The sequence below is a fragment of the Crocuta crocuta genome, unplaced genomic scaffold (genome assembly GCF_008692635.1).
Source record: "Crocuta crocuta isolate KB4526 unplaced genomic scaffold, BGI_CrCroc_1.0 scaffold279, whole genome shotgun sequence".
Classification (NCBI taxonomy): Eukaryota; Metazoa; Chordata; class Mammalia; order Carnivora; family Hyaenidae; genus Crocuta; species Crocuta crocuta.
Window position 1 is genome coordinate 1564502 of NW_027551570.1, and position 12197 is coordinate 1576698.

Below are 12197 nucleotides of genomic sequence, written 5' to 3' on the forward strand. Positions count from 1 at the left end.
TCTCCACCTTGTCAATAAGAAAACTAAATTCACCAGGGATTTATTGAAGCATAGACATTTTATTAAAAATTCACTAAAATGTGTTGAGGGGCAGGTGTACACTCACACAGAAAACACGATTTTCCTCTGAAATTCTCCATCGCTCACCCTGATGTCTGCCTTCTGATAGTGAACCTCCATCTCTACTTTGTTCCTTTGAGCATTCAAGGCACTGAATCCGCCCTGGCTCTTATGCTCGGACCTGTGCAGTATGATAGCTCCCGACCACCTACTGCTATTACACACTTGAAATCAAGCTGAGGGCATCAAATGCACAGCACATTTTAAATATTTTAGTACAAATAAAATAGGGTAAAATACCTTCTTATTTATTTTGTATGGAAATTATATTTTTGACATATTGGTTTAAATAAAATACATTGAAATTAATTTCATTTGTTTCTTTTTATTTTGTAATATGGCTAAGAGAAAATTTTAAATTTCCTAGTATGTGGTTTGTGTTATACAGCTGGAAAGGCAAAAATGGAATTTAGATTTTCAGACTCAATTCCTGTTATTTATCCTCAGGATTACTCTAAGCCACTACCACCACCACCACCACCAAAACTTCCTTTCTTTTCTTATGCTGAAGACGCTTTTGCCTTTTCCTGAAAAACCCTTAATACTTTGCAGGTTTACACAAATACACATGCACAAATTATGAAATATGAAATTTATATAGTATCGAAGCATCGTTGTTAAAGAACTCATCTTCTGTTACCAGTGATTTAGAGCACAGTGGATAATGATTTATTCAGAGAGAATTTTATGCGGAAGCTGGAGGAATGTGATATGTATAATCCACAGGTTAGCTACATTAGCAATATTTAAGCCTCTGAAATCTTTCTGTGTCTGAGAATAGTGTAGTATAAGAAAACAAAGAATAGGAGGGGTAGTGAGTATTTTACAGTCTTTGGAGTCAAGTTTTCCTATTTGGAAAGCAAAGCAAAAGATGTGAGTGGACTCTGAGTCTCATTGTGAATGGGACAATTAGCAATTTTTAAAATGTGTATTACACTACTTCATGAAAGGGCCCTGGTAAGAAGGACACACTGCCAAAGTCTTCTACTGCTTCAAAGGCACCATGTGCAGGAACATGAAAGGGCAGCGCGCCTCAAAGTGATCTGGGGAACAGTGGCCTACGTGAACTCTTTGTTAGTGCCCTGCAATATGATACTTGTGGAATTTGAGGGGAAGCATGTAAAGCTTCACAGCAATTCGTTAATGTCTGTTGAATGAAATAATAAAAAAGTTTATAGTTTTATGACTTCATCATTTTATTTAGAAAATCACTTTTATTAGTTTATAAAGGCGTGAGGTTGCAAAAATGATATCGATCGCAAAAAGGAGAGGGAGGGAAGGAGGGAGGGAGGAAGCGAGGGAGGTGGGGACTAGGTTTTCATCACAGACGGCTTGAGAAGCACTGCTTGGGAAGCCATGCATCACCATTTTCCTCAGGAAAATAAAGCCAGTTCACTCCTCAGTCCCAATCTATTTATTTTTTCTATTCTAAACTCACTAAAAACCATGAAACATAAAACCCAACTTAAGTCCTATAGTGTCCCTTTGGCTAGTTCAATTGAATGAATGGAAGACAAACGGTAGGAACTACTTTATTTTTATTTATTTATTTCTGAGAGAGAAAGAGGCAGCGTGAGCAGGGGAGGGTCAGAGAGAGAGGGAGACACAGAATCTGAAAACAGGCTCCAGGCTCCGAGCTAGCTGTCAGCACAGAGCCTAACATGGGGTTCGAACCCACGAACCGTGAGATGAAGACCTGAGCCGAAGTCGGACGCTCAACCGACTGAGCCACCCAGGAGCCCCAGTAGGAACTACTTTAAAGAGGAAGGATGATGGGGCGCCTGGGTGGCTTAGTCGGTTAAGCGTCCGACTTTCGCTTAGGTCATGATCTCTCGGTTCACCGGTTCGAGCCCCGCGTCGGGCTCTGTGCTGACTGCCAGCTCAGANAGTAATGATTTGATGAAAAAGAATGAGAGGGAAAAAAATCTCTAACTATGTGGTAGCACAGTGCCTGGTCCATAGCTGTCACACAGTAACTATTTGTTGAATTACAGAAGTACTAAGTGCCATTATTGTTGCACTACTCTTGGAAAATTGCCCCACTCTTCCCCTGTCCAACAATCTCCCTCTATTACAATTCAGAAAAAAGGAGGAGCATAACAATTTCTATATACTTCATTAATTAGGCTATTAGATGAATTTAGCAGTTATGTGAAAAATACTACTCGTCAGGAGAGCCATCTATGAACTATATCATGGTCCTATTTTTTTGTGTGTGTGGATTCTTTCCCTTGTACTTCATCACACATTAGATACTTCACATTATCATCCTCTTCATTTCCCCCTGGGACCACTGATACTCGCTGTTGTGTGAGGCAGGTTTTGTGTTTTTGGTTTTTTTTTTTTTAACTGAAATTTAGGCTAAGGCTGAATGATTTTATTGTTTCATGATACAGAAAACAACCTACATTAAACATCACGACCTATAATATCATTGGTCGTTCCCCCCAAAGGGAATGTTCATGGTGTTTCCTTTACTTTGACTTCATCTTACTGCGATTCTCTCAAGACTTCTGTATTCCTCACAGGCCATTTTTCTCAACATTCCTGATGCTAATTAAAATCCCCAAATTCCTATTTTGTGGATACATAAAGTTCTTTCTCAGGCATCCAGTTATGCCCAGAGGGCCTCACATCTTCCAAACCAAAATGTCTACTATAGGTCATCAAGACTTATCAACACCCTAACTACCTCTCTCCTTCTGATGGGAATAACACCAGCCCTTTTGTTTTGTCCATAGTTTCTTTCTTTCACTGTTTGGTATTTAAACACCCATCAATGGAAAAATATGTCCTGCTAAGATATATATTGTCTAGTACTATAGTGAGTGCTTTGAATTGTGGATAAGTATAACATTTGGTCTTTGACATCAAATAGGAAGGAGACCTATAGTAAGTATTATGTGGTACCTCAGATTCAATACCATTTGGTATACTTTAATTTAAACCACAGTATGTTCCAGGCAAGGGCAATGAGTCATGGTGGTGGGCAGGGGGTGAGGGGAGGCATGCATTAACAAGCAAGTAAATCATAATGCAGCACAGTATGTATAATAATGCAGATATAGGTAAGAAATTGAAGTCAGACAAATAAAAGAGTGATAAGATGTGTACCTGGGTGTAAGAAGCAATGCAAGTTTTACAGAAAATGTGTTGATCTTATGGAGCTTTAAAAGTTTAATCTTTCTCTAGGTAGTTAGAAATCGGCAAAGGGTTGGCATCCCAAATAGAGAAAACAGCATGTGCTAAGGTACAGAGAAATAAAACAGGGTATCATTGGAGAGTTACAGGAAATTGTCACGACTGAAGTTTAAAAATCTAAAATATACAGCTAGCTGAGGTTCAGAACAGAAATAATCACTAAGCTATGAGTGGCAGCCACTGTTGGCTACCTAACCACCAAGCATTTACCTCTGACAGATTCTCAGTGTATCTAACCGAAGGAATAAGTACTAAAGGAACTAGTCCAGTCTGGGAAATTCCATTCCTTGTTGCCAGGTATTGATCTGTGGATTTGCATATGACCCAATTTTAGCCAACAGATCATAAGAGAGGGTTTCAGGCATTCTGCAACCCAGAGAAGGCCAAGAGAATGACAGACATGACCCAGAGCCTTGACAACATTGGCCCAACATGAATCTAGCTCCTTCCATATTCCACTTAAATGATATGACTAAACACTGTATTATTTCACTTTTAGAAGTTTTTTTTTTAATGTTTTATTTATTTCTGATAGAGAGAGAGATAGCATGAGCAGGGGAGTGTCAGAGAGAGAGGAAGACACAGAATCTGAAACAGGCTCCAGGCTCTGAGCTAGCTGTCAGCACAGAGCCTGACGCGGGGCTTGAACCCACGAACTGCGAGATCATGACCTGAGCCAAAGCCGGACGCTTAACTGACTGAGCCACCCAGGCACTCCTGAAAATGTTTTCTGTTATTTGCAGCTACAAGCATTTTCTCATATGTATTCCATTAAGGCACTAATTATTTAGGAGGGACACAGTCTAGAATACTAGAGAAAAGCCATTTGAAATGATCAAGAATGGCTTTACAGAGGTGATGTCGCTTTCACCAGGACAATCAGAACCAACACCCAGGCAGCCACTGTAGTTTACAAAAGAACAAAGCATTACATTCTCTGCAAGGCAAAGTGAGCATAAACGAGAGAAAGATGAGTCATTTCAAATAATGAGCACATTGGAGTATCTATGTTGACACATGTTGGGTGAGAGGAACTGAACGAATAGAGGGGCTTTTGATAGGCTAGCTTAAAGAAATAAAGCTTATAAGTGAGGGGAGGCAGAGGTAGAACAAACGCTTTATAAAGTCTGCCTTGCTGCCTTACAAGGTGGAGTAACGCTAATTGAGAAAGATGTGGAGCACTCATCAGAAAGTTACAATGATGATCCAGGGTTGGGGCTGATGACTTAACGCCTTGCCCTAAACAAAATTCACCACTCTTCTCTTAAATCTCCCTGGGTAGTCATGCTTTTCCCAATGTTCTACACACTGTTGCCAAATACATCTTGCTCATATTCTCTCCCTACTTAAAACTCTTCAAATTCTTTTCTTTTCAGGTTAAACGCAAAACAACTTAAAATAGTCTACGAGGTGCTACAGGTGTCCTCTTTACCTCCAACTTCTCCATCACGCTGCCATTGACACTTGTGTTCTGGTCACCTTAGAGCCTTCCAACTGTTGCTTATAGCTTTAGCCCATTTTATGTACTTTCCATGTTCCCTTCTCTTTCCATTTGCATTATTAATCCTTATTCCTGTTTTATATTCTTTACAGAAAACTGACGAATAACTTCCTTAGGAAAGCCTGGCCTGAACTCACCTGGCAGAGCCTCAATTACCTATGTGAATAGCTATGTGGCATAACAAGCAGTCATGAAACTACACTGGCATATAAGCAAGAACATTTCTTTCTCTGTTCACGAGCCTTTGGGTCCGCAGGACAATTCTGCTGATCAGACAGAAGCTTGGCTCGGTGGATTCATGTGTCTGAGGTCAGCTTGGAGTTTACTAGGCAGGTTTCCTGATTTCTCCGGGCTCTCAAATGTGTCCAGGGCCTTGGTTGCGACTACTAGGCTGACTCCTCTTTGCTCTATGTAGTTCACCCAGCAGACTGGGTCAAGCATTTTCTCACAATGAAGGCAGAGGAACAAGAGGAGGAATCTCACAAAGCCTCTTGAGACCTAGGTGAGCAGCAGTCACCATGTCAATTCTACCATTTTCTCTTGGTGAAAGTAAGTCACAAGGCCAACATAGGTCAAAGAGTAGGGAAATAGACTTCTCCTCTGAATGGGAAGAACTATGAGGAAACACTGCAAAGTGTACAGCTATAAGACAGAGGTAGAGAATCAAGGACATCCTCCAAATCAATCCACCATAAACTCACAGTATCATGCATCTTTCCTTTATAGCACTTGTTGAAATTTTCATGATTTTTCTTAACCCTCTGATTGATATCTGTTTTGCCTCCCCCACCCCATTAGATTATAAGTTCCATGAAGGCAAATACTTGCTGTTTCTCACATAGAATTTGTCCAATAATTACTTTTTTTGAACAAATGAGTAAATAAATGAATTAATTAATTTATCTGCCAGGGGAAAGAAAACATCCTAGCTCTGCCAAAACTGAGACACAACTGTCCCAAACTATCTCTGACTACCATTAAACGCAATGGCAGACCAAGGTTGGGTGAGCAAAGGGCATCTCACAGATTTTCCCCAACTTTGAGGAGACTGGAGGTAATCTAAGTTTCTCTTATACTCTATCAAGAAGCAAAACACATAGTTCTATTTAAAAACAAACAGGGCACTCAGTCAATTAAGCATTCAACTTTAGGTTTTGGCTCAGGTCATGATCTCACAGTTCCTGAGTTCAAGACCCACATTGGCCTCTGTGCTGACAGTGCAGAGCCTGCTTAGCATTCTCTGTCTCTGTCTCTCTCTCTCTCTCTCTCTCCTCACCCCCCCACCCCCATCTTTCCTCTACTCGCTCACTCTCTCAAAACAAACTTAAAAATTTTTTAAATAAAAACAATAACAGCTTTTTCCAGATCCCTCCTCAGAATAATCAATAATAAATATACTGATTATAATCATTTTACTGATAAAATGATCAGTAAAATAAAATTTTATTTTTGATGAGCCACATGTAATGTAACATTTGATTCACTGATATTTCCATTTTAGTTTTAAAGTAAATTTTAGAACCTGTAAAATTACACTGCCAATTTGCTTCAATGAATAATAGAAGAAATCATCATCATAAAAAGAATGTCTTTTTTAAAAACTGCATTTTCCCTACATTCCTTTAAAATATTTGGCTTTGTGATTGATAGGCTTTCTGTTTGAAGGTGTGGAATTATAGTATTTTTCTCATAGAATAAAAAGAACCAGGATTTTTTTTAAACAGCAATAAGTTTCCGTTATTTCTTTTTTTTAATAGGGAACTTTCTACCCTTGTAAGAACCTTTCTTGATTTTATCACTCATCAATTATAGGTTGTGCAAAATATGAAACATACTGCTGGACAACATTTATGACCTCTATCTAGCTCTAGCCAAGCTTTCTTTGTGATAGTTTTTCATTTCCCCGAGCAGTCACATTTTTTAAGCTCAAAAATCTACTCCATGGAAATTGTTAAATAAAAATAATGTCGTGATTAAACTAGCTTTAAAACGTTGAGAGTCCCCTGAAAGATATGCAAAGTGCTTTTCAGTGTTGTGGTAGAAAGGTCTTTTTGACATGTATTTTTTTTTTAACTATGGCTTTTGTGGGTTAGGAATTTATATTCTGTTTTAAAGCTTATCTTTTCAGTGTTCAACTCTTTGTTGTGCTATATTACAATGTGCAATCATGTTGTAGATGGAAATGAAAGTCCTTTTTAGAAAACACAGCCAATTTACCTGCCCTTCACTGCTTAATAACATTAGGCAGTCACTTGCTTTGCATCAAAGGCTTGTGAACATGATTGTATAAAGCCCTTTGTGGAATCCAAAATGGAATGTCAACAGCCAAAAGAACAGCCTGTTCTTACATTTGAGGAAACGGAATTCATTTGTGGGATGAGCTTCAAAACTAAATTAAAAAAAAAAAAAAAAAGGCTGTTGTTAACATAAGTATGAAATACGTTCAGATCTGAGGTATTCTCAGGTTGACATAAATGCCATTGAAGGAGTCTGTTACAACTTTTGAACAGTTAAACTGCCCACAAGACCTTAGGAAACAATAGTGGTGTAAGAGTTAGAAGACTCTTCAGTTCTGTCACTGGACCTGACATAAATTTTGTGGTAGGATATAGTTTAAGCACTGGGAGTTTGGAATCAAAAAACATGGGTTCTCATCCTAACTCTATTACTTCCAGTTGTGCAGTTTAGATTTAAGCAAATTACTTTACATCTAAAAATCTCAAATTTCTCCTATGTAATTTAGTGATAATTGTAGATTTTACTTCATAAGATTATTAAAGCCTTGAAGTTGTTTGGTGCTTGGCACGGCACTGATACACTGTGAGGACTCAATAAGTGTTAGTTGGCTAATTAGTTGTGTCAACTTGAACAACACACTGGTGCCTTTTAAGTGTCAAGTACTATGTTAGATACTCTACATAGAGTATCTCATCTTAGGTGTTCTTCAATTCTATGAAGTAGATATTACCTTCAGTAAAGAAAGAAACACTGTGGCCACAGAGCGATGTGAAGCACTTTTCGGAAGGATACCGAAAGCCATGGTTCAAACCTATACATGTGCAATTCACAAATATATGCTTGTCTCATTTTACCTTGTTTCTCCCAAAGTCATGTAATAATTCCTGTATCTCAATTTCTTTTAAAACTGAAAAGAGTTTTAAAACTCTTGTCTGGGTAAAATGGAGTAAACATAGGCCAATCTAAAGCTGACCAAAAAAAACAAAAACAAAAACAAACGGTGGCCCAGTCCTTTTTAAAAAATTTTTTTTAATGTTTTCTTTATTTCTGAGAGAGAGAGAGAGAGACAGCATAATCAGGGGAGAGTCAGAGAGACAAGGAGATACAGAATCTGAAGAAGGCTCCAGGCTCTGAGCTAGCTGTCAGCACAGAGCCTGATGCAGGGCTTGAACCCACAAACCGTGAAATCATGACCTGAGCCAAAGTCGGACGCTTAACCCGCCGAGCCACCCAGAGGCCCCAACAGTGGTCCAGTCTTGACTGAAACACCCTGTTACCTCTCTTCCAGATTACACAAGTCAATTTTCCTTTTTATGAATCTAGTCAAATAAAAAGCACTGATCTTACTACCTGTCACTTGTTGCCTTAGGAATAATTTATACAGCAAACAAACCCAGGTCCCAATTTGTGATATCTCCTGTCAAGGTCTCAACAAGAACCCCAAGTCCCTGCCAATGCTATAACCATCAATGCTGTCCCCTACAGCTTCTAGAAAGTAGCCAAAAAATAAAACTTAGTAGTGCTCTTATCCTGAAGTCTACGGAATTCCTGCATACAATTCATTGACTTGAATGGGGGAAAAATACAACTAATTTTTGCTAAACTGTATTTGATATAGAGCACGCCCTTCAGGTATAATTATGTTGACAAAATAATAGAACATTGGTATCAAGTAGCATCTGTGTCTTTATCACCAATTAAAGTCAAAAATATCATTTTATAAGTATTGTAAGTATCTCAAAATACATTTAACTACTTCAAAATTATATTATTAGATCCATTGCTAACTCTTGTTATTTAATGTGCTAATAAAGAAGTGTATATATCAGAACATGACAAACTTAAAAATATTTATACAATTATATTTGAATATGACTGGCTTCTTTTATAATGCTGTGCATTTGATTGTATGCACTTGAAAGCATTATTCTCAAAAAAATATTTAAAAGTATTATTCTTAAGAAAAATAGTTCAAAGCATTATTTTTTAAAATAAACTTTATTATTCTTAAAAAGACTGCCAAAGACAATGAGAGTACTGGAAAATAAGACACACACCCCCCCCCATACACACCCCAAGAATCACTAAATCCAAGGTCAGAGCACTATGAGTTAACAACAACTTTTACCACCTGACTCTGGTAACGCCAAGGAAAAGTTAGCTTTCCCCAAAAAAAGTCACTAATAATTCAATTGCTTATATTTTATTGACCTGATATTTATTCATTTACCAAGCATGCAGAATTGTCCTTGTAATTATTAACAATCACGAAAGGTGGAGCTGCTTGAGTGAAGGCCACAAATAAAGTCTAATATTCCCTTCAGCATTTCCAACCCAAGAGTCATTTCAGAACTTCAGATACCACACGTGAGATTGTGTTGGGCAGGAAGAATTTCCTGTGCCCTTCGAGACCTTCCTACGATGGCCTAAGAATCAAACTGACATGAGAAAAAAAGAACAGGAGAAAAACCAAGTGAGTGGCATACTTACGGGGAATCCACACAGACATGGAAATTCCAAAGATAGTGAAGCAACATGATACTTATGCGTGCTAAAGAGAGGATAGGTCTGAAGACACGATGGGGAAAAAGAACCATTAGCAGGAAGGTGAAAGGAGAGGATGGGGAAACAAAGTTGCTCCATTATGGACAGATTTCTTAGGTAAAGGGGAGTCTCTGTTAATAGCACTTTTCCTGGGATAAACAGGCAGTTGGTGGGGAAGGAGGTTTGTTTAGAAGCTTTTTCCTGAATCTGCTAGTTTTAATTGCTTTTCAGTCAAAGTTCATGCCAAAGTGGCCCATCTTGGTGCAGCTTCCCCTTGAGCCCTACAACTGTCAAGAAGTTCTAGGAGATAAAGCAGTCAAACCACTTGTCTTTTGTTAAAGTGTATTATGCATGACGCTTCAGACTTAAAACAAAAATATTTGTTTGATAAAACTTTGAACTTTGAACGATCTTGTTTCTTTGTGTCTTGCCACCGCATTGAACGAGGTAACATTTCCATGGTAGGATTTTTAAACATGGCAAGAAAAAATACATTAAGTTGTAAATATTTATAACCCTTTCATTGTTCCACTTCCACAAAGAGAAAGGATTCTTTGTTTGGGGTACTGAGATTTTTGTGCTACTCGTAATTCTGAAGAACGTTTATAAGGGCCACATAATTGTGGAGGAGGCAGTGAGGAGAGAGAGAGGAAAAAAAGAAAAGCTTCTGGAACTGGAAGAGTTGACCGAAGAAAAGCATTTTTTAAAAGACAGAGAAAAGAAACCATAACTACTGTTGTGCTGTGTGAGACTTTGAGAGAAGATGCATGAAAAGAAGCTTTTGAGGAAGTTCTATTAAGTATAGACAAATGTAATCCTACTTGGCCATCCCCTCAAGAAAATTTCAAGTCAACATTCCTTTTCTTTTGAAGGTATTTTCACAGGGTTGAGATAGGCCTAAGGCAGGAGCAAGAAAATCTAGTTTGATTTGTTAAAGGCTCCTGTCAACCTTTTAAGTGTATGTGTTCATGTGTATGTCTACCATGCATTTGAAAAACACTAGCCTATATCTATCGTTTTACCAAGTGTCCTTTACATCTCCAACCACAGATTTCTCTCCCAAACTTCTATTTTGAACTTTCAACTGCTTCCTTGACAGCTCTATCTGACATCCTATTGATATGAAAATATAACATTCTTAAAATTAAACTTCCTTTTCCTGATAGCTAGGCTTCTCAGAATTATTGACTGTGTACAAAACATTTGTATGAGCATTTTCTACATCTTTCAAGATAAATAACCCAGGACCTCTTTTTGCTCTCTTCATGAACCCCTTTCCATTTATTATTAAACACATAACTTTTGAGTATAGACGTGTTAGGTATTGATCTAGGCACTGGGGATGCAGTGGTGAAAAAGACACCTGTCAAAGTTAACCAAAAATAGGAGATGATTTTCTTCCGGAATCTTTTACATCTAACCCTTTCCATTGTTACTATCACAATCATAATTCTGACCATCATTTATTCAAGAGTGGGCAATTACTATTATCTACTATCTGACCTTCCATTTGCCTTCTGACCTTCTATACTCTTTACTAAGTTTTTATTTTCTTATTCTTTGCTTGTAGGGGAAGCAAAATACATGACCCTAAAATATTTCACATCATCATATAGATTATTTTGAGCTGAAGAAAATCAAAACCCAATAGACTTAAGAAAACTTTTTACCTCTTCCTTAACTACCTACAAAAAGTTAGGTAGAGGGCTGAAAAAGAGAGCTATTACCTGAGATAACTCTTTATCTAAAAGACCTATCTGTATAGGACAAACATTTAATTACCAAACATCTGCTCTTCTTATTGTCCTAAGAATTATCCTTCTCTCCTTTAAGTCCCAGAACCCCTAGCCTAATTCCTTAGCTCAAAATGGCATATGACCCTCAACTGACCAACTTGTCCTTGGGTCTCTATATTTTTATGGGGCTCCTATATGTATGTAATTAAATCTGTTTTCCTCCGGTTAATCTGTCCTGTGTTAATGTGGCCATTAGCACAGCTGAAGAATCAAGAGCAAAAAAGAAAATGTTTTTCCTCCCCAACATTTGAAAGCATTACATCATCTATATGCTAGAATTCAGTCTCTTTACCTAGCTTTCAGATACCTCATAGTCCAATCCTGACATTACTGGTTAACTTCATCTTTTCCGTGTGTACACTGATATACACTCTTCCATTCATCATACTTTGAACATGCCTTATATTTTTGTTACATATTTGTTTCTCGGGCATGGGGATTTCTCTTCTACTTGCCATACTTATCTGAACATAAAACCTGATTGTAAGAAGAGAACTGTGACCTATATTTATAGACTACCTTAAAATTCTTACAACACATTCACACTAATTATATCATTCATTATCATTTCTGATCCTCATAGAACTATGGTTGTAAGGACCAGTTTTAGTCTGACCAATTTACAGATAAGGAAAGTAAGTCCCAATAAGGTTATGAATGAATGAGACAGTAAGTAAAAAGGAACCTATGTAGACATTCTGAGTCTTAGTTTTTCCCATCTTTTCCACTGGGCCATGTATTTAAACAACTGAAACTTGAGTTTAGAATTACACTGAGGAGGTCAGAATTCCAGCAAC